At 43.7% G+C, this 24,061-nt stretch overlaps 1 long non-coding RNA gene across 1 annotated transcript in view; it reads left to right on the top strand.

Annotated features, from left to right (window-relative positions):
• Positions 1-373: 373 nt before the first annotated feature.
• Positions 374-24,061, top strand: part of LOC140196177 (uncharacterized) — a 44,571-nt gene continuing 20,883 nt past the window's right edge. Inside the window, exons 1-2 of the long non-coding RNA XR_011885645.1 lie at positions 374-752; positions 1,703-1,882. This is a non-coding gene — a long non-coding RNA (uncharacterized lncRNA). The remainder of the gene's footprint in view (positions 753-1,702; positions 1,883-24,061) is intronic.

Genomic DNA, 24,061 nt, shown 5'->3' with positions numbered 1-24,061 from the left:
CCTTAGGCTCTATCTGTATGCAGGTCGTAGGAGTACAGACAGAAGATCCAACTTGCCAAAGTGTGGCCTCGGGATGGAACGATAGGCATTCCTTATCATAGTGTAGCACTGGTCTAGTGTGTTGGGACCTCTGGTGCAACAAGTTATGTGCTGGTGATAACTGGGCAGGGTTTTCTTCAGACAGGCCTGGTTAAAGTCGCTGACTGTGAGTTGAATGCGCCAGTATGAACTGTTTCTGTCTACAGACAACATTGTGTAGTTTTGCATGTGCTTACATATAATCGGCTGCTGGTGCTATGTAAACTGTGGTCAGGATCACGGATGGGAACACCCGAAGCAAATAGAATGGTCTATGTTTAACTGTTAGTTGTTCTAAGTCAGGGTAACAAGAAGATGGCATAATCTCAACGTCCCTGCACCATTGTGAATTGACCAAGAAGTGCATGTCGCCACCTCTTTCCTTATCAGAGTTCACAGATCGATCCATTCTGAAAGTCATGAAATGTTCCAGTCATATCACTGCATCCAGTGTATCCACATTTAACCAAATTTCAGTGCAACAAACAACTGAGTTCTGCCTCATTTGCCTTGGAAACAGCAGCCTTGCCCTGAGATCGTCAATCTTATTTTCCAGTGACTGCATATTTACCAAAGAGATGCTAGTTAGGGGAGGTCTCACCCCACTACCCTCGAACTTGGTTTGAATTCTGCCTCTCCTGCCACTTTCTCAACCGTGGCGCTGACCCGTAAAGGTATCACGCTTAACTGCACTGCATTTAACCATCGAACGTGAGATCGGAAGATCATTAATGTAATTTCGTAGTCTGTTGTTAAGAGGAAATTTACGTGCTACAGATTGCAGCACAAGTGGTTCAAAAGGGGTGTATTTTTTTTAAACGAGGAAAACTGGTACAATTTCCTGCAGTGAGTCACCGACGTACACTGCTGCCATTCTACCTGAACTCCTTACAGATTTGAAACCCGAACTTCAGTACTGTGAGCTGTAACGGTGTCACATGAAACACGATGCTACCATGACAGCCCAACTTTCTTGTTGGATTTTGCTGTGTTGATTAAAATAGCTCTAAGGCGTCGGCTGAATTTCAAAATGTCTGAACTGGCTGTAAATCACATTGGGTTATTCCGAGAGGGATATGGAAGAATATGAAGGAATGCAAGTCTTACCTCAATTGTATGTTTCTCAACGCCAACCAAGCCTATTTCCTTATGATGTTGAAATAGGCCATTCAGCCCAAAAAGTCTGTGCTCTTTTCCTTTGTCCTAATTAGCTTTCCTTGTCATACCATTAGATGGAACTTGGAGTAGGTTAAAAGGGCAACAGAACACAGTGGGCCAAAAGACCTGTTGGATATTCCCTACACACTTCACAATAAAGAAATCTTAATAATTCCTGAAGAAACCCTTAACAAGAAGTATGCCTTCAGTAAAGAAGGAAACTCGGAGAGAGTAGAACAACATTTGTAATTTCCTTTTGTTTCAATAAAAAAGCAATGACACATTTCAGGGCACACATTATAAACAGTTAATTACCAACAGCCCAGCATGGTATGCCTACAAATTAATTCTTCTTCTTCCTCCTCCCTTTTGGCTTGCTTCCACCAATCTTTATGGCTGATTCATGACATCTGCCAGATAAGATAAAAGATTGCAATGCACTCATGTTTTTCTTTCTTTGCACAAGGGCTTCCGGTGCATGCCTGGCATTCTTTCTCAATTGCAGCCGCCAAGGCAATTTTGGCATTAGCCTTGGCTGCGGAGCTGTACTGCCCTCACGTGACTTTGCCTCCCTGCCAGGGCTCAGTGAAGAATGTGACGCTCACAGGGCAGACCCTGACTGTAGGCCTCATTACGCCGCGAAACCGTGAGTGAACTACTAACTCTGAGTTACCAAACCATTAAAGCTGATCGTCAGAAGCCCCTCTCCATTCCATTGAATCACCAGTAGTCCTGCATCAACAGGAAGGTACTCATATCCGACCACCCCAACTTCGATGTACACACAGTGGCTAGCTCATTAGATGCAGGGGTGTACCTCATAAAGTGGCCACTGAGTGCATGTTTGTGGCCTTCTGCTGTAATCCATCCACTTCAATGCTTGACATAATCTGCATTCAGAGATGCTTTTCTGCTCACTACAGTTATAACATGTGGTTATTTGAGTTACTGTCGTCTTCCTGTCAGCTTGAATCAGTCTGGCTATTCTCCTCTGGCCTCTCTCATTAACAAGGAATGTTTACCCACAGAACTCACAGAACTCCTCACTGGATGTATATTTTTTTTATTTTTCACACCATTCTCTGTAAACGCTACAGATTGCTGTTTGCAAAAATCCCAGGAGAACGAGCAGTTTCTGAGATGCTCAAACCACCCCATCTGGCACCAGCAATCATTCCACAGTCTACGTCACTTACATCACATTTCTTCCCCATTCTGATGTTTGGTCTGAACAACAGATGAACCTCTTGACCCTGTCTGCATGCTTTTATGCATTGAGTTGCTGCCACATGATTAGCTGGTTAGATATTTGCATTAATAAGCAGGTGCAGGTAATAAAGCAGCCACTGAGTGTAATATTATCTGAGCTTGTTTGAATGCACAAGTGCTGAGATGCTGGGCATTCCTATGATGGTGGTCTTGTATAATGGAAATTAATATCATTTATTTCTCATTTGAGATAGTGTCACAGAGCAGTATTGCACAGAAACCGACCGTTCAGCCCACTGATTCTGCACCAAGGCATTCATTTATACTAAATCTATATTAATTACATTGTTTTTCATCTTTTCCCGGGTTTCTCTATTCAAGTGCTTATCAGGGATATCTTATAGGGGTCAATTAACCCCTATAAGATATCCCAGGGAAAATGCACTGGATCATGGAGCAAGCATGCAAACTCCACACAGAACCCATATCTATGGTGCTGTGAGCCAAGGACTCCTTCAGCTGTGCCAGTGTGTTATAGGCGCAACGTTATTGCGAATGTTGTGTACATTTCATGATATGAAAATGAAGCATAGAATAGTACAGCATAGGAACAGGCCCTCTGGCCCAAACTTCTGTTCTGTGCCAAATCAAACTAAATTTCTTCTGATTCCATGTGATCTATATACCTCTATTCCCTATATGTTCATGATTTTTTAAACAAGAATATCATATATGCTTCCAGACTACTTCTGGCAGTTCATTATAGGCACCCACCAGTCTCGATATAAAATACTTGTCCAACTCCTATCCATTGACTGTGTTACACCTTAAATGCATGTCCTCCCTAGTACTTGTCATTTTTTTTTTATCCTGGGGAAAGGATTCTGACTGTCTACCCAAAAAGATTCTGGCAAATTTCTACAGATGTACCGTGGAGAGCAATCTGACTGGTTACATCATCGTCTAGTATGAAGGCTCAAAGGCGCAAGCTTAAAAGAGGCTTCAGAGGGTTTCTGTGCCATTTCCTTCCACATTCCTCACAATCTCTGGAATAAAAACAAATTTCTCCTGAATTCCTGGATGGATTAGATCATGCAGGTTAATGGACTCTAAAAGTAGAAGTAGAAAGATTTAAAGTGAAAGGGAAAATATTTCAAGGAGATCTGAGGAATAAAATTTTCACACAGAGGTTAGATTATTGATTAGATTATGAGGACACGCAGTCCTCTTTTATTGTCATTTAATAATGCATGCATTTAAAAAATGATACAATTTTTCTCCAGAATGATATCGCAGAAACACATGACAAACCGACTGAAAAACTGACAAAAACCACATAATTATAACATATAGTTACAACAGTGCAAAGCAATACCGTAATTTGATAAAGGACAGACCATGGGCACGGTAAAAAGTCTCAAAGTCTCTCGAAAGTCCCATCATCTCACGCAGACGGTGACCCTCCAGCACCGCAAACTTGCCGATGCAGCATTCTGGAAGCATCCGACCACAGTCCGACTCCGAGTCGGTCCGAAAACTCCAAGCCTCTGACCAGCCCTCCGACACCGAGCACCAAGCACCATCTCTGCCGAGCACTTCGACCCCGGCCCTGGCAACAGGCAATAGGCAAAGGGAAGGATTTGGGGCCTTCCCCTCCAGAGATTCTCGATCACACAGTAGCAGCGGCAGCCAAGCGGGCATTTCAGAAGTTTCTCCAGGTGTTCCTCCATGCTTCTCACGGCTGTCTCCATCAAATCAGGATTGTGCACGGCCCCCTAGTTAACACAGAGGATATCATTCGGAACGGCCATGCGTGCTGCGTCGCGCCGCCATCTTCTCCTCCCTCCTTTACCGACCAGTTTGTGGGTATGTGGAACAAGCTGCTTGACATAGTTGTACAATTACACCCCCTTAAAGTCATTTAGAGGAAATGTGGAGAGGAAAGGTTTAAAACTGTGTTTCCCAAACTGGGGTCCACAGTCCCCTTGGTTAATGGTATTGGTCCATAGCATAAAAAGGTTGGGAATCCCTTGTTTAGAGCGATATGGGCCAAATGCAGGCAAACTGGATTAGTCTAGTAAACATTTAGTTTAATATGCACGTGTAGATAGACTTTTGTTTAGTAACAGTGAGATGGGCCAAAAAGTCTGTTTCCCTGCTTTATAAGTCTTCGACTCTATGAATCTGAGCCTATGCCTTCTGGTTCTGAACCCCTGGGTTCTCCCCTATTCCTTTCCAACTCCACCAAGCAAGTCAGGACCAGAATCAGGTTTATTATTACCAACTAATATGACAAAAATCTGCTGTTTTCCGGCAGGGATACAATACAAAACACAATCACTGTAAATGACAAAAATAAAGTGTGTACAAAAATAGTGTTCATGAGTTCATCGACCATTCAGAAGTCCGATGGTGGAGGTGGAGAAGCTGTCCCTAAATCATTGAGTGTGGACCTCCTTGTTTCTTAGTAACAAGAAGGAGGCATGTCATGGATGGTGAGACAGCTTAATCCTGTTATAGTTAAAGATGAACATTAGGTAAATAAAGCGTCATGTACTATTTTGTCAAAATTCACATTACCAACTGATTCAAAGCTTTTATTCAAGTGAAAGTAATCTTTGCGTTTGATCCTCTATGAATACAAGACATTCCTCAATTCCTTTTCATTTCTTCCAAAGTAACTGGGGCACGATCAGCTGGGGGATTTTCATTCCATCCATCAGGCAGAAGATTCAAAAGACTGCAAGCATGTACCACCAGGCTCAAGGACAGCTTCGACCCTGTTGTTATAAGATTATTGAAGGGTTCTCTAACTAATACAATAAGACCAACACTCGACCTCACAATCTATCTCGTTATGTTGAGTACCTTATTATTTCCTTGCACTGCCCTTTCTCTGTAGCTGTTGCACTTTATTTTGAGTTCTCTTACTGTTTCACCTCAATCTAATTAGGTTGTCATTATGGTCTTGTGTTGCTGTAGCCCATCCACTTCAAGGTTCAATGTGCTGTGCATTCAGGGATGCTGTTCTGCTCACAACTGTTGTAATGTGTGGTTATTTGAGATACTGCTGTCTTCCTGTCACTCTCAAGGCTGCAAAACACAGTTTACACAAATAAGAAAATTGACCAACACCTCTACTTCCTGGGGGGGCTGAAGAGAGCTGGACTTTGTCAAGTCAAGTCAAGGCACTTTTTAATGTCATTTCGACCATAACTGCTGGTACAGTACACAGTAAAAACGAGACAACGTTCTTCAGGACCATGGTGCTACATGAACAATACAAAAACTACGCTGAACTACATAAAACAACACAAAACTACACTAGACTACAGACCTACCCAGGACTGCATAAAGTGCACAAAACAGTGCAGGCATTACAATAAATAATAAACAAGACAATATACACAGTAGAGGGCAATAGGTTGGTGTCAGTCCAGGCTCTGGGTATTGAGGAGACTGATGGCTTGAGGGAAGAAACTGTTACATAGTCTGGTCGTGAGAGCCCGAATACTTCGGTGCCTTTTGTCAGATGGCAGGAGGGAGAAGAGTTTGTATGAGGGGTGCGTGGGGTCCTTCATAATGCTGTTTGTTTTACGGATGCAGCGTGTGGTGTAAATGTCTCTAATGGCAGGAAGGGGGACCCCGATGATCTTCTCAGCTGACCTCACTATCCGCTGCAGGGTCTTGCGATCCGAGACAGTGCAATTTCCGAACCAGGCAGTGATGCAGCTGCTCAGGATGCTCTCAATACAACCTCCCTAGAATGTGGTGAGGATGGGGGGGGCGGTGGGAGATGGACTTTTCTCAGCCTTCGCAGAAAGTAGAGACGCTGGTGGGCTTTCTTTGTTATGGAGCTGATGTTGAGGGACCAGGTGAGATTCTCCGCCAGGTGAACACCAAGAAATTTGGTGCTCTTAACGATCTCTATGGAGGAGTCATCGATGTTCAGTGGAGAGTGGTCGGTCCGTGTCCTCCTGAAGTCAACAACCATCTCTTTTGTTTTGTTCACATTCAGGGACAGGTTGTTGGCTCTGCACCAGTCCATTAGCCACTGCACCTCCTCTCTGTATGCTGACTCATCGCTCTTGCTGATGAAACCCACCACGGTCGTGTCATCGGCGAACTTGATGTAATTCGAGCTGTGTATTGCTGCACAGTCGTGGGTCAGCAGAGTGAACAGCAGTGGACTGAGCACACAGCCCTGGGGGGCCCCCGTGCTCAGTGTGATGGTGTTGGAGATGCTGCTACCAATCTGGACTGACTGAGGTCTCCCAGTCAGGAAGTCTAGGATCCAGATGCAGAGGGAGGTGTTCAGGCCCAGTAGGCTCAGCTTTCCAATCAGTTTCTGAGGAATGATTGTGTTGAATGCTGAACTGAAGTCTATGAACAGCATTCGAACGTACGTGTCTTTTTTGTCCAGGTGGAGGGTGATGGCAATGGTGTCGTTTGTTGAACGGTTGGGACAGTACGCGAACTGCAGGGGGTCCAGTGAGGGGGGCAGCAAGGTCTTGATGTGCCTCATGACGAGCCTCTCGAAACATTTCATGATGATGGATGTGAGTGAATGGGACGGTAGTCGTTGAGGCAGGACGCTGAAGACTTCTTCGGCACGGGGACGACGTTGGCGGCCTTGAAGCATGTAGGAACGACGGCGCTGCTCAGGGAGATGTTGAAGATGTCAGTGAAAATCTCAGCTAGCTGGTCTGCACATCCTCTAAGCACTCTGCCAGGAATATTGTCTGGTCCAGCAGCCTTCTGTGGGTTGACCCTGTGCAGGGTTCTCCTCACATCGGCCACAGTAAGACACAACACCTGGTCGTTTGGAGGAGGTGTGGTCTTCCACGCTGCCATGTCATTTTCTACCTCTTTCATTCTCTTTCACCTCTGCAGGCTGTTTTGAGTGAAACTCCCAGGAGATCAATGACTTTCTGAGATACTCAGACCACTCCATGTGGCACCAACAGTCACTCCACAGCCAAAGTCAGTTAGGTCACATTTCTTCTCCATTCTGATGTCTGATCTGAACAACAGTCCTTGTCCTAATGCTACGGCACCTCTTAGAAACATAGAAAACCCACAGCACAATTGTGGTAAACCATATATATATATGTTGTAACTGGGTTACCTGTCTGGACACGCCCCTCTGCTGACTGCTCCTGTGGCTCCTCCCACAGACCCCTGAATAAAAGCGATTGGGCCATTGCTCCTCTTCTCAGTCCAGGGGCAGATACTCAGCATGATGGAGGTCACATTTTACCGTTAATAAAAGCCTTTCAGTATTTACTCTACTTCCAGTCTTTTGGAGTTATTGATGGTGCATTAATAATACAGGCCTTTCAGCTCACAAAGCAGTGACAAACATGTCCTTACCTGAGAAATTACCTAGGGTTACCCATAGCCCTCTATTTTTCTGAGCTCCATATGCCTGTTCAGGAATCTCTTAAAAGGCCCTATCGTATCCATCACCACCGTCACCGGCAGCCCATTCCACACACTCACCACTCTCTGCATAAAAAACTTATCCCTGATATCTCCTCTGTACCTACTTCCAAGCACTTTAAACCTGTGCCCTCTCATGCTAGCCATTTCAGCCCTGGGAAAAAGCCTCTGACTATCCACATGATCAATGCCTCTTGTCATCTTATACACCTCAATCAGGTCACCTCTTATCCTCCGTCACTCCAAGGAAAAAAGGCCGAGTTCACTCAAGCTATTCTCATAAGTCATGCTTCCCAATCCAGGCAACATCCTTGTAAATCTCCTCTGCACCCTTTCTATGGTTTCCACATCCTTCCTATAGTGAGGCGACCAGAACTAAGCACAGTACTCCAAGTGGGGTCTGACCAGGGTCCTATATAGCTGCAATGTTACCTCTCGGCTCCTAAACTCAGTCCCACGTTTGATGGAGGCCAATGCACCGTATGCTTTCTTAACCACAGAGTCAACCTGCGCAGCAGCCTTGAGTGTCCTATGGACTCCGACCCCAAGATCCCTCTGATCCTCCACGCTGCCAAGAGTCTTACCATTAATACTATATTCTGTCGTCGTATTTGACCTACCAAAATAAACCACTTCACACTTATCTGGGTTGAACTCCATCTGCCACTTCTCAGCCCAGTTTTGCATCCTAGCAATGTCCCGCTGTAACCTCTGACAGCCCTCCACACTATCCACAACACCTCCAACCTTTGTGTCATCAGCGAATTTATTAACCCATCCTTCCACTTCTTCATCCAGGTAATTTATAAAAATGATGAAGAGTAGGGATCCAAGAACAGATCCCTGAGGCACACCACTGGTGATTGACCTCCATGCAGAATATGACCAGTTTACAGCCACTCATTGCCTTCTGTGGGCAAGCCAGTTCTGGATCCACAAAGCAATTTCTCCTTGGATCCCATGCCTCCTTACTTTCTCAGTAAGCCTTGCTGAAATCCATAACACTACACTTACTGCTCTACATTCATCAATGTGCTTAGTCACATCCTCAAAAAATTCAATCAGGCTCGTAAGGCATGACCTACCTTTCATAAAGCCATGCTGACTATTCCTAATCTTATTATGCCTCTCCAATTGTTCATAAATTTTGCCTCTCGGGATCTTCTCCATCAACTTACCAACCACTGAGGTAAGATTCACTGGTCTACAATTTCCTGGGCTATCTCTACTCCTTATCTTGAATAATGGAACAACATCCGCAACCCTCCAATCCTCCATTGATGATGCAAAGATCATCGGCAGAGGCTCAGCAATCTCCTCCTTCTCCTCCCACAGTAGCCTGAGGTACATCTCATCTGGTCCCGGTGACTTATCCAACTTGATGCTTTCCAAAACATCCTGCACATCCTCTTTCTGAATATTTATATGCTCAAGCTTTTCAGTTCGCTGTAAGTCTTCCCTACAATAGCCAAGATTCTTTTCCATAGTGAATACTGAAGCTTGATGGTAGGGAGTCAAAGAAATTGTGGGACAGATGGGCGGGAACCTTAACAATGCTATGGGCCCCACATCTGCAGCGCTCCTGATAAATATCTTGGATGGATTGAGAGAGAAAGAGTTCATCTTTGTGTTTTTGACATCCTTTCAAAGTCCGATAACAGTGAGATAGAAGATGTCCTTGAGATTGGCAGAACATGCTCTCAAGCATTGGCACCTCTCCCACGGGAGGTTCTGGAGAGTGCTGAGAGGGGAAGTGTACACAAATCAGCAAAATGGTACTGTTTTTAAAAATGACAGAGGTTAGGAAAGACTGAGGATGTTGACTGTGGACTGACGGACAGATTCTTCGTCCAACTTTAGGGACAGGTCAAACTTGTTTAAATTAATACAGACAAAAAAAAACCTGGAGATAGTAGAAATCTGAAACAAAGCCAGAAAATGGTGGAAACACTCAGCAGATCAGGCAGCATCTGTGGAAGGTGACACAGAGTTAATATTTCAGGTTGGAATGTTTTGTCGGAACTGAGAAATTGGGAAGAGGGAAAGAGGGCTCTCCTACTAGGTCTCTCAAAGAATCTCCAACCTCAAACATGCTTTCCCCTTGCTTTCCTTCCCCAGATACTGCTTGACCTGGGGGTTTCCAGAATTTTATCTCTTTATTCCCCTTTCTATTCTTGTTACCAAGAATCCCAGCACCAAATAGTAGAGTGGTTGTGGGCTGGTGTGTGGGAAGACTGCAATGTGGCTAAGCACAGCTCCAATGACATTTCCAAATTCGCCAGTGATATGACTGTTGTCAGATGAATCACAGGTGGCGATGAGTCACTTCACCAGACTGAGATTGGACACCTGGATGAATGATTCCGCAACAAGAGCCTCCCACTCAACATCAGCAAAACTAAAGGGCTGATTGTTGATTTCAGGAAGGGGAAGGAGGACAAACATGTGCCAGCCTACACTGGGGCAATCAACAGTGAAGAGAGTCAGCAGAATTAAATTCCTGGACATAAACAGATCAGATGACCTGTCCTGGGCCCAGCACACTGATACAATTACAAGGAAAGCGCACCAGTGACTTTGTTTTCTTGGGACTTTAAAGAGATTTGGCTTGTATACTGAGATGCGGCACAGAATATACCTTTCTGGCTCTTTAGGCCATGCAACCCAGCAACCCCTGATTAACCCTAGCCTAATCACGGGACAATTTGCAATAACGAATTAACCCACCAACCAGTGTATCTTTGGACTGTGGGAGGAAACTGGAGCACCTGGAGGAAACCCACACGGTCACAGGGAAAGTGTACAAATTCCTTACAGGCAATGGTGGGAATTGAACCCTGGTCGCTGATACTGTAAAGCATCGTGCTAACCACTACGCTACTGTGCCGATTTTCATCCAACTTTAAAAGATGTCCCATTGAACATTTCCTGAATAGTTACTTCATGGTATGGTACAACAATTCAAATACTGCACAGGGTGGTGGACTCTACCCAATACGCATTGGGCGCTTCTCTCCCCACCATCAGGAGGATCAACATGAGGTCTTGCCTCAAGAAGGCAACATCTGTCAGCAAAGATCCCCACTATCCAGGTCATTTCATGTTTTTGTAGCTCCAATCAGGCAGAAGGTAGAGAAGACTGAAATACCACAGCACCAGGCTGAAGAACAGCTACTTCCCTTCAGCCTTTCAGTTGTTGAACTAACCAGCAAAACCATAATCACCACAGTTTAGCAACACAACTTTGACGACCTTGCAGTAAAGTGGACTTTTCTTTCTCCTAATTGTTTTCCTGGAAAAAAATGTGTAAAAATTGTGTTTAATTTATGTTTTTCCTTTGAAGGTTGTGTACCTGATGCTATGTGCCTGTGATGTTGCTGCTTATGGTAGTAAACTTGACTTTGACTCTGAATAACTGTGACAGATCCATGGTAGTGGAAACACAGGAGAGACTGTAGGTACAGGATTCTGCAGCACCATAAAAGATGCTGGAGGATCTCAACAGGTCAGGCAGCATCAATGGAGGGAAATGGACTGTAAACGTTTTGTGTCCAGACCATTCAACTGGACTGGGGTCAGATATTTCGGGATTACTTTTGATTTTCTCCTTCAACGTACATAGGTTTGCAGTTGCTGAGGCTTTATGAAGCATTACTTACAACACTTGGTGTATTGTGAGCAATTTTGGGCTCCTTATTTAAGAAAGGATGTGCTGGAGTTGAAGAGGGTCTAGAGGAGGGTCACTAGAATGATTCTGGTCATGAAGGAGTTAACATGTTTAATGCTTCTGGGCCTGTAAGAATTGGAATTTAGAAGAATGAGGTGGGTTTCATTGAAAGCTATTGAATAAATTGAATGGTGTATATAGTGTGGATATGGAAAGGATGTTTCCTGTAGCGGTTGAGTCTATGACCAGAGAGTCCAGAACAGAGGAACATCACTTTAGAACAGAGATGAAGAGGAACTTCTTTGGCCAGAGGGTGGTGAATCTGCGGACTTCATTGTCACAGACAGCTGTGGAGGCCAAGTCATCGTGTATGTTTAAAGTGGAAGTTGATAAGTTCTCAAATAATATGGCTGTCAATGGTCATGAAGAGAAGGCAGGATTATGGATAATAAATCAGCTATGATGGAATGGCAATACAGGTTCGATGGGCTGAATGGCCTAATTCCTCTCCGATGTATTATGGTTGTATTGTCACTTAATTTTTATCCCCATTGATGTCACTTACAAATACAAAATTCCCAGCACCTCCCTTCGTTCTGCTTTGTTCCTCACTGCTTATATACTCCAACTTTGCCTGAGACAGCAGACTTTTCATGTATCAGGAAGACTGTGGGGTAACCTATCCTGGTGATGAAAGGTACTTGATAACCCTGAGTGAACAATGCATCACACTCAGATAAGCTCCTTTGTCTTCAGCTGCCATCTTATTCCTGTTCACGTGTCAGTTTGTATCTCTTCCTGTAAAGTTTCTGGCATTCCAATTTGAAATGGATTATTGGTGGATTTATACCAGCTCTTTGTCTACCTCCAACACACATAAAAGTTGCTGGTGAACGCAGCAGGCCAGGTAGCATCTCTAGGAAGAGGTGCAGTCGACGTTTCAGGCCGAGACCCTTCGTCAGGACTAACTGAAGGAAGAGTGAGTAAGGAATTTGAAAGTTGGAGGGGGAGGGCGAGATCCAAAATGATAGGAGAAGACAGGAGGGGGAGGGATGGAGCCAAGAGCTGGACAGATGATAGGCAAAAGGGATACGAGAGGATCATGGGACAGGAAGTCCGGGAAGAAAGACACGGGGGGGGGGGGACCCAGAGGATGGGCAAGGGGTATATTCAGAGGGACAGAGGGAGAAAAAGGAGAGTGAGAGAAAGAATGTGTGTATAAAAATAAGTAACAGATGGGGTACGAGGGGGAGGTGGGGCATTAGCGGAAGTTAGAGAAGTCGATGTTCATGCCATCAGGTTGGAGGCTACCCAGACGGAATATAAGGTGTTGTTCCTCCAACCTGAGTGTGGCTTCATCTTTACAGTAGAGGAGGCCGTGGATAGACATGTCAGAATGGGAATGGGATGTGAAATTAAAATGTGTACTGTTACTTATCTGTTACTTATTTTTATACACACATTCTTTCTCTCACTCTCCTTTTTCTCCCTCTGTCCCTCTGAATATACCCCTTGCCCATCCTCTGGGTTTTCCCCTCCGCCTTGTCTTTCTCCCCGGGCCTCCTGTCCCATGATCCTCTCGTATCCCCTTTGCCAATCACCTGTCCAGCTCTTGGCTCCATCCCTCCCCCTCCTGTCTTCTCCTATCACTTTGGATCTCCCCCTCCCCCTCCCACTTTCAAATCTCTTACTCACTCTTCCTTCAGTTAGTCCTGACGAAGGGTCTCGGCCTGAAACGTCGACTGTACCTCTTCCTAGAGATGCTGCCTGGTCTGCGGTGTTCACCAGCAACTTTTATGTGTGTTGCTTGAATTTACAGCATCTGCAGAATTCCTGTTGTTTCTTTGTCTACCTCCCATACTTTTAAATTGATAAGTCACCTGCTCCATTATGTGTGCAATTCTCCCCATCCATCTTTGAGAGGCAGTGCATTACGAAGGAGACATACATCACTAATGATCCTCACCACGTAAAGCATGCCCTCATCTCATTGCTAACATCAAGGAGGAGGTACAGGAGCCTGAAGACCAACACTCAACATTTTATGAAGAGCTTCTTCCCCTCTGGCATCAGATTTCTGAATAATCCATGAACACTAACTCATAATTTCTTTGTATTTGCTCTACTTAATTATTTTTGTGACATATAAGCACTGAACCACTGCCACAAAACAACAAATTTCACATCATATGAGTGAGTCAGTGATAATAAGCATGATTCTGGTTTGCTCTTGTCACACGTACCGAGGAAGAGTGAAAAACTTTGTTCTGGATGCCAACCATACTGATTCTATCATTACAGCCATACAATAAAATAGTGCAGGAGACAGCAATAACAGAATACAGGACAGCAGAATAGCGGGTGGCTCGAAAGCATAGCGGTTAGAGTAACACCTTACATTGCCAGCGATTAGGGTTCAATTCTCGCCACCATCTGCAAGGCATCTGTGTGTTCATAGCTGTGGGCTGCTCCCCAGCACACCATTGGTGCTGTGGTTGTTGACAACAAATGACACATTTCTCTGTGTGTTTTGATGTACATGTGGCAATTTAAAATATTCTAATTTCTTAAGGAGTAACAGTTACACAGTAATAGTGCAGGCAGATGGTAGGGAGCAAGGGCCACGAGAGGTAGGTTGTGAGCTCAAGAGCCAATCCTGTCACAGCAGGGGATCGCTTAGTGGGATAGAAGCTGACCTTGATCCTGCAGCTACATGATTGTATCCTCTACACGAAAAAAAGCCTGCTGATGCTGGAGATCCAAAGCGACAAATACGGAATACTGGAGGAACTCAGCAGGTCAGACAGCCTCTATGGAGGAGGGCAAACTGTCGTCATTTCGGGCTGAGACCCTTCATCAGGACTCCTCTGCCTGACGGGAAGTGGGAGAAGAGAAAGCATCTAGGGAAGGTGGGGTTTTTGATTCTGCTGGCTATTTCACCAAGACAGCGGGATGCATATCTCATGTTACATCACTCTGATACAGATACTGACAGTCAAGTGAGGTCTTATTTAAAAATAGTGACAGATCTTCGTTTCAGAGAGCAGATGGGTATCGTACTCAAAGTGCACACACACAGGCATCAGATTTGGTGAACACCTTGCGAATGAGATTGTTTCTAAGATAAAGCTACAGCATTATGATCTACATACTCACACTGCTAATATAACCCAGCACTTACACGTAGTGGCCACTTTATTAGGTACACCTGTACTCCTGCTCATTAATGCCAGTATCTAGTCAGCTAGCCATGAGGCAGTAACTCAATGCATAAAAGCGTGCAGGCATGCCCAAGAGGTTCAATTGGTGTTTAGACCAAACATCGGAATGGGGAAGAAATGTGATCTAAATGACTTGGACTGTCGAATGATTGTCGGTGCGACATGGGATGGTTTGATATAGTGCGATAGAAACTTTTTTTTAGCCTGGTGGTGGTGTATGTTTTCAAGCCTTCTTATCTTCCCGATAGAAGGGAGGGGGCAGGCAAAGAATGACCAGAGTAGTGGAGATGCTTCACTATTTTGACCACTTTTCTGAGCCAGAAGGAAGTATAGACAGACTCCATGGAAGAAAAGTTGTTCTTGGTGATGGATTGGGTCTGTGTTTACAAATCTCTGCAATTTCTTGTGATCAGAGCAGAGTAGTTGCCATAGCAAACTGTAAAGCATGTGGATAGAATGCTTTCTATGGTCCTTGTGTAAAAAAATTGGTGAGAGTTAATAGTTCAGAGTGGCTAATCACTCCTGGACAAAGTGGATGTGGCAAAGTTGTTTCCCATGTTGGGGGAGTCTGGTACGAGAGGGCATGACTTAAGGATTGAAGGGCGCCCATTCAGAACAGAGATGTGAAGAAATTTTTTTAGTCAGATGGTGGTGAATCTATGGAATTTGTTGCCACGGGTGGCAGTGGAGGCCAAGTCCACGGTGTATTTAAGGCAGAGATTGATAGGTATCTGAGTAGCCAGGGCGTCAAAGGTTATGGTGAGAAGGCGGGGGAGTGGGACCAAATGGGAGAATGGATCAGCTCATGATAAAATGGTGGAGCAGACTCAATGGGCCAAATGGCCGACTTCTGCTCCTTTCTCTTATTGTCTTATGGTCTTATGGATCTCTCTGACTCTGCCTCTCCTTCCTGTACTCCACATAAGTTACATTGGAGCTTGAGTCCAAGCAGATAGGTATCTAATACGTCTCTGGTAGATGAAATAAAATGGGATTTCTATCTGTGCATATGACAGCCTTCCTGACTCAACACCAGATTCTATAACTTTAGGTAATTCTAATTTTCTATTCACATCAGAACTGGTCACTTCTGTTGTATATGCCTATGGTTTCAGCCCACTTCTTCTCCCTCTTGGACAGACTGAACCAATGGCAGATCCCTAGTGCAGACAAATAAACATAATCACACTCTAACTGTCCCACGTACACATTTTATTTATGTTTCATTTTCTGGCATAAAAAGCCGTGCTGCCCATTTACACCAAAATGACCAATTAATCTACTAACCTGTATGTCTTTGGACTGTAGGAGGAAACCAGAACACTCAGAGGAAATCTTTCTGGTTACAAGGAGAGTGTACAAACTCCTTCCAGACAGTGACGGGAATTGAACCCAGGTTGCCGGCGCTGTAAAGCGTTATGCTAACTGTTACGCTGCTATGCCACCCCATCTGACTAGGTTTTACCCTATCACAGTCATTCCCTTTTGATTTGCCTAGTCCTCCTGTCATCTTCTCAATGACTTAAGATTCCATTTTCTCTATCTCCCTATTCTCAGGTCAGGTAAAGGGACGCAGAACTGAAAGAGTAGTTTCCACAGATGCTGTCTGACCTCGAGGTCTTTTTCCATCATTTTTCTTTCAAGTTTCAGATATCCAACATTTGGAGCCTTTCTTCAGCAGAGAATGTTGATAGAAATAATGTAAATTAATTCCACAATAAACTGTTTTTTAAAATTTAGAGTTTCTGTAAAATCATGGGTGCCTCATAAAAGCTAAATGAGTGAAAGGACTGGCATCTCTAATTGGTGCCTGATGCTCACAAAATTGGCCAAGACTGGAGAAGCCAAAGATTGAACAGTCTGGTTATTACATTGGCAGAATGTTACAATCATTCCAGTCAAACTTCAAAGTAAATTTTATTATCTAAGTACATATATGTCAGACACCATATTCAACCCTGATATTCAGTAGGTAGAGCAATGGTTGTACACTGTCTGTGTTCTGCTGATTTGTGTGTGGCTGTACCAAGCTCTTCAGCTGAGGAATTATATGGAAACTTCAGCTCAGAAACTGGAGCAATTGTTCCAAACTGTGCCTGTATCGACCACAAGCCCTCTCCAACTCTCCTTCCATTCAAGATATCCTTGTCTTTCTTTCCTCCGTTATGTGTTAATTCAGCTTCTGTTTAAACACATCAGTACTATTGTCCTTCACATTGACTATATTATTTGGGCCATGGACATTATTCACCTCTGAATAATCACCTCTCATTCTCCTACCCAAGGATCCCCAACCTTTTTTATGCTATGGACCAATACCATTAGCAAGGACACCAAGTTGTGAACTGCTGATCTACAATCCAATGAATAAAATCCCTACCTGCTCAACCTCTTTCTATAACTCAATCCCACAAGTCCTGTCAGTATCCTTCTAAATCTCCTCTACACTCTTTCCAGCTTAATGGTATCTTTTCAATCTAAGGGTGACCAAAACTGAACACAATATTCCAAATGAGGTCTCATCAGCGTCTTGTACAACTTATGATACAGTTGGGTGTGAATGTGGGCAGCGTGGCTCATTAGTTTGTCATTGACACCAAAATTTCTAATGCTTTGGACAGGGAGAAAGATTGTCAAAACCAGTCAAAACCTGCAGCAGATTGAAAATCAAATACAAAGTTAGGTAGCGTATCGCCGGATTAAATTTAAATCTGGCAAGTGTGAGGTAAATCATTTTGGGAAGTCAGTTCAGGGTAGAATATATATTCAGTGTCCACTTTATTAGGTAGTTTTCTTCCTCATAAATGGAGACTGAATGTATGTCCATGGCCATCAGCTGCTCTAGCTCATCCACTTCAAAATTCAACATGTCTGTTCAGAGATGCTCTGCTGCACACCACTGTTGTAACATGTGGTTATTTCAGTTACTGTTGCCTTCCTGTCAGCTTGAACGAGTCTGGACATGCTCCTCTGATCTCTCTCATTAACAAGGCATTTTCACTCACAGAACTGTGGTTCACTTAAAGTTTTTTTTTCTGTTTCTCGCACCATTCTCTGTAAACTCCAGAGACTGTTGTGCATGAAAATCCTAGGTTAGCGGCAATTTCTGAGATACTCAATCCACCGCATCTAGCACCAACAACCATTCCACAGTCAAAATCACTTGGATCATATTTCTTCCCCATTCTGACGTTTGGTCAGAACAACAACTGAACCTCTTGACCATGTCTGAATGCTTTTATACATTGAGATATTTGCATTAATGAGCAGGTGTGGAGAGGATGTTTCCTATTGTGAGGGAATTGCCATGGATGGCTGTGGAAGCCAAGTCATTGGGTATATTTAAAGTGGAGGTTGATAGGTTCTTGATTAGTAAGAGTGTCAAAGGTTATGGGGAGAAGGCAGGAGAATGGGGTTGAGGGGGATAATAAATCAGCCAAGATGGAATGGCAGAGCAGCTCAAAAGGCAATTGCTCAAATATCTTATGGTCTTATGAACCCCTGGGACTCTGTCTATGTGATTTTTATAAATGTCTTAGGTGAGGAAGTGGAGATGTAGGTTGATAAGTTTACAGATGACACAGAGGTTGCTGGTATTGTGAATGGTGTAGAAAGTTGCCGGAGGTTAGAATAGGACATTGATAGGAAGCATAGCTGAGCTGAGAAGTAGCAGATGAATTTCAATGCAGAGAACTGTGAAGCAATAGACTTTGGAAGATTGAAATTGAAGACAGAGAACAAATATAATAGCAGCATTCTTAGCAGTGTAGAGAAATAGAGGTATCTTCATGTCAAGATCCCTCAAAGTTGCAAAGAAAGGTAATTAGGTGGCTAAGAATGTTTATGGTGTGTTGGCCTTCATTAGTTGAGGGATTAAGTTTAAGAGCTGTCAGGTAATGTTGTTGCTCGAAAATGCTCGTTAGAGCACACTTGGAGTATTGCGTTCAGTTCAAATCGCCCCATTAGAGGATGTGAAAGTTTTAAAGAGGTGCAGAGGAGACTTACAGGGATGCTGCCTGGATTAGACAGCATGGCTCATGAGGATAGGTTGTGCGAGCTAGGGATGTTCTCTTTGGAGTGAAGGAGGAAGAGAAGTGATTTGATAAAGGTGTATGAGATGATAAAAGCCATGGATATAGGGGGCAGTCAGCACCCAGAGTGGCTACAGCTTATAAAGGACTGCATAATCTTATGGTGATTGAATAAAATTATGGGGGAGGGAATGTCAGAGGTAGGACTTTTACAGAGTGGTGGATGTGTGGAGCATATTGCCAGGGTGGTGATAAGCATAGTTACATTAGAGACTTTTAACAGACTCATATAAAAGTACATGAATGAAAAATGAACGGCTATATAAGAGGGAAAGGTTAGATCGATCTTGGAGCAGGTTAAGATTTAGCAGAGTTTCGGGGGGTGGGGGTGGTGAGTGTCTGTACTGTGCTAAAGGAGCCTATAAAAGATTAAGGAAAAGAGTCTTTGAAGACTGCAACTGACTGGTCTGAACAGAACCTTTGTATGGAGCTGAATCATGGACCACTAACAAGGGACACCTGAAAGCCATGGAAGAATACTGCCAAAGATCCTAACAGAAGAGTTTGAGGATCAGCTGGAAGGACAGTTGCAGCAACACCAGTGTACTCGTGGAGGCCAACATGAAGAGGATCAGCACCGTGATAGAGTAACACCAACTCTGATGGATAGGTCACGTTATTCAATTGCCTAACTCATGTCTCCCCGAACAGATCCTTTACTCCCAGTTGAAAGAAAGTCGGCAAGCTCCTGGTGGGTAAAGGAAACATTTCAAAGATAACATTAAAATCATCCTGCAGACACTGAACATAACGTCTAAAAACTGTGAAGATATTGCACTCAATGGACACACCAGAGGAAATACATTCAAGAGGGAACTGCACAACAAAGAGTGACTTCCCTTGTGCAACAGAGAACAATTGGCAGCTGCAAAAGGAGAGACTGAACAACTAAAAGACCCAACCACTAACCACATCCACCATTTACTCTTGACCACACTGCACCAGAGTATGTGGATCCCAGATTGGCCTCTACAGAGAGCTGAAGGCCAACCAATAGACAACTCCTTTGGAGAACATCATGCTCAACCCGAGTCCTCACACTACTGCTACTGTGCTGTACTGTCTTATCATATTCTATCTTATCATAGCTCAGCGCCTGGAGTTTCTGCTGGGTGTTCTGCCTAGGTACTGGAATAATCAACAGGAGTGTGGCTGAAGTGAGATCCTTCTTGTTACTTCTCAGTTCCTTTTATAATTTAAATGCCATTGTAGAAAAGAAGAATTGCATTTTAACAGGGGCAGCATGGTAGCATAGTGCTTTGCAGTGTCAGCGACCTAGGTTCAATTCCCACTGCTGTCTGTAAGGAGTTTGTACATTCTCCCTGTGACTGCATTGGTTTCCTCTGGGTGGTCCAGTTTCCTCCACATTTTCCAAAAAGTGTACGGGTTAGCAGGTTAATTAGTCACATGGGTGTAATTGGGCAGGTTGAGCTCGTTGGGGCAGAGGGGCCTGTTACTGGGCTGTATCTCTTAAAAAAATATAGAGAGCCTCTCAGACTCTGGGTATCCCACAGAGCATCTTGGCTTAAAAAGCCAATTGTTTATTCCTTTCAATAGATGCTGCATGGCCTGCTGAGTTCCTTCAGCATCTTGTGTGCATTATTTTAGATTTCCAGCATCTGCAGAATCTCTTGTGTCTCTTGTGCTGTGGTTATTAATGGCTGTAGTTAGTTGATGTATACACTGCAAACTCTCTCTGGCAGCCATGTAATCATGATCAATCATTTTTTTTATGCTGATGTTAAGACTGGGATAAATATTAGCAGTTTCTTTTGATGAATGAGCAATATTAATTTTAATGAGTGATTTGTGCTATTCAATCAACATCAGATACTGTACATTTCTTTTATGAAGAATTCAGACCGTTTGGGTTTGATTAGGGCAACAATAGTTTTGTGGTCAAATTGTTGATCTGGCATCTAGGGATATAAAAATTTAGTCCAGAAAGAAAAGTTGGAATACTAACTACAGGACTTGATGAAATCATATTCTGAGTGACTAAATAAATCTGGCATTCCAAGCTGATATACAGTATGTCTCTACTGTAAAGATGAAGCCACACTCAGGTTGGAGGAACAACACTTTATATTCCGTCTGGGTAGCCTCCAACCTGATGGCATGAACATTGACTTCTCTAACTTCTGCTAATGCCCCACCTCACCCTCGTGCCCCATCCATTATTTATTTATATACACACATTCTTTCTCTCTCTCTCCTTTTTCTCCCTCTGTCCCCCTCACTATACACCTTGCCCATCCTCTGGTTTTATTCCCCCCTCCCCCCTTTCCTTCTCCCTGGGCCTCCTGTCCAGCTCCCATGATTCTCTCATATCCCTTTTGCCTATCACCTGTCTAGCTCTTGGCTCCATCCCTCCCCCTCCTGTCTTCTCCTATCATTTCAGATCTCCACCTCCCCCTCCCACTTTCAAATCTCTTACTCACTCTTCCTTCAGTTAGTCTTGACGAAGGGTCTCGACGCAAAACGTCAACTGCACCTCTTCCTAGAGATGCTGCCTGGCCTGCTGCGTTCACCAGCAACTATTATATGTCATAAAATGTGTTGTTTTGAAGCAGCAATACTGGGCAATACATAAATTTACCCCGCTCCATCGTTGAGGTCTTGGTTGGATCATTCTTTGTCTGGAACCATTCCCTTGACCTTACTGCCATGGGTGACCCTACCAAGAGCTAAGCTCTAGATGGCATCAATCTTGGGATCTCAGGACCTCACAAACCTCTTCACCACAACAAGGCAATGATCCTCAGGGAGGATGCAGACAAAGAACGATTCAACCAAGACCTCCATTGCAGAGCTGGCGGAAGATGATGCCACATCACAACAGCATGAAAGCAGAGCAAGGCTGCAGAAATGAAGGGACCCCAGTCATCTTGTATTCCATACCACTGGACCCTAACTCTGAACTCTCCAGAACCATGTGATGGCTTCCAGTGCATCAGCCTCCCCATGTTAAACAAAGTCATATGTATACATTCTCCAATTAGTAAATCTGCCCTAACATACTGAAAAAGTTCCCACAGAAATCCCAGATCAGCCTCTGCAGCCACATGTAGACCCAGTCACAGCCAACCCTTCAGAGAATATCATGCTCAACTCAAGTCTACACTACCACACTACATACGCTTACCATAAGTTATACAAATAAACTAACAGTGCAAAAGAAAAATAACGAGGTAGTGTTCATGAATTCATGGACCTTTCAGAAATGTAATGAGGAGAGGAATAAGCCTGTTTATAAGACATTGAGCACAAGTTATCAGTCTCCTGTACCTTCTCCCTGATGATAGGAAGGCAAAGAGAACATGTCCCAAATGTTGAGACACCTTAGTGATGGATGCCACCTTCTTGAGAGACTGCCTCTGGAAGATGTTCTTATTTAGGGGGAAGGTTTTGCCTATGATGGAACTGGCCAACTCTACAACCCTCAACAGACTCTTGTGCTCCTGTGCATTGGTATCTCCATACCAGGCTGTGGTACAACCAATCAGAATGCTCTCCAATCTATTGGGTTGATAAAAATCTTCTAGGGAAGGAAATCAGCTATCCCTTACCCACACTTGACCATATGTAACAGCATACTCACTTTAGTTTTCAAATCCAATCTACTTCTTCAGTTCCAGGATAGTTAAAGGTGGTAAGTAAATGTGGAGTCTGGCAATATTGATGTATAGAATCCTGTGAATGTACAAATGTGAATTAATAATAGACCATAAGACATAGGAAAAGAATTAGGTCACTTGGTCCATTGGGTCTGCTCTGTCATTCCACCTTGGCATTTATTATTGCTTTCAACTCCATTCTCCTGATTTTTCCTCATAACCTTTGACACTTTTACTAATCAAGAACCTATCAACCGCCACTTTAAGTATACCTAATGACTTGGCATCCACATCTATCTGTGGCAATGAATTCCTCAGATTTTCCACCCTTAGGCAAAAGAACTTCCTCCTTGTCTCTGTTCTAAAGGGACATCCTTCTATTCTGAGTCCATGTCCTCTGGTCAAAGACTCCTCCACTATAGGAAACATCTGCTCCATGTCCACTGTATCGAGGCCTTTCAATATTCATTAGGTTTCAGTGAGAACCCGCCCCCCCCCCCCATTCTTCTAAACTCCAGCAGGAAGAGGCACAGTGCCATCAAACACTCCTCATAAGTTAACTCTTTCATTCCCAGGATTATTCTCGTGAACCTTCTCAGGACCCTTTCCAATGCCAGCACATCTTTTCTTAGATAAAGGGCCCAAAACAGCTCACAATACTCTACAAGTGTGGTCTGACCAGTGCCTTTTAAAGCCTCGGCATTACAGCTTTGCTTTTGTATTCTAGTCCTCTCAAAATGAATGCCAACATATCATTTGCCTTCATTACCACAGACTCAACCTGCCAAGTTAACCTTTATGGAATCCTGAACAAAGACTCCCAAGACCCTTTGTACCTCTAATTTTTGAATTTGCTCTCATTTAGAAAATAGTCTTTCAAAGTGCAGGACCACACATTTCCCTACACTACATTTCATTTCATTTGTCTCTTCTTTGCCCATTCTCCCAATCTGTTTTAGTCCTTCTGTAGATTCCTTGCTTTCTGAACATTACCTATCTTTGCACCATTCACAAACTGGGCAAAAAAGTCATAAATTTCATTAACCAAATCATTGATACATAATGTGAAAGTTCAAAGTATATTTATTATCAAAGCACATAGATGTCACCATACAAAACCCTGAGATTATTTTTGCAGGCATACGCAATAAATGAAGATTAAGAGGGGTGATTGATAAGTTTGTGGCCTAAGGTAGAAGGAGTCAATTTTAGAAAAACCTAGTGCATTTATTTTTCATACATTTACACACTTAGTCCAGCGGTCATGGAGCATACGGATCCCTTCTTTGTAGAAGTCAGCATCTTGGACCTCCAGAAGTGGTCTACAGCAGGGGTGATTGATAAGTTTGTGGTCTAAAGTAGAAAGAGATGAGGAGAAACTTCAAACTTTCTGTATTTTCATTCAAAGAGTTGAGCTGCACGTGGATGTAACAAGAGCTGTATAACTCATCTCCTTCTATCTTAGGCCACAAATTTATCAATCACCCCTGCTGTAGACCACCTGGAGATCCAAGACACTCTCGTTACATGCACGTGCAGTTCAATGCTTTGAGTGATAATGCAGAAAGTTTGAAGTTA

Source organism: Mobula birostris, chromosome 4 (genome assembly GCF_030028105.1).
Source record: "Mobula birostris isolate sMobBir1 chromosome 4, sMobBir1.hap1, whole genome shotgun sequence".
NCBI classification, from domain to species: domain Eukaryota; kingdom Metazoa; phylum Chordata; class Chondrichthyes; order Myliobatiformes; family Myliobatidae; genus Mobula; species Mobula birostris.
This window is presented reverse-complemented; position numbering and strand designations above follow the sequence as displayed.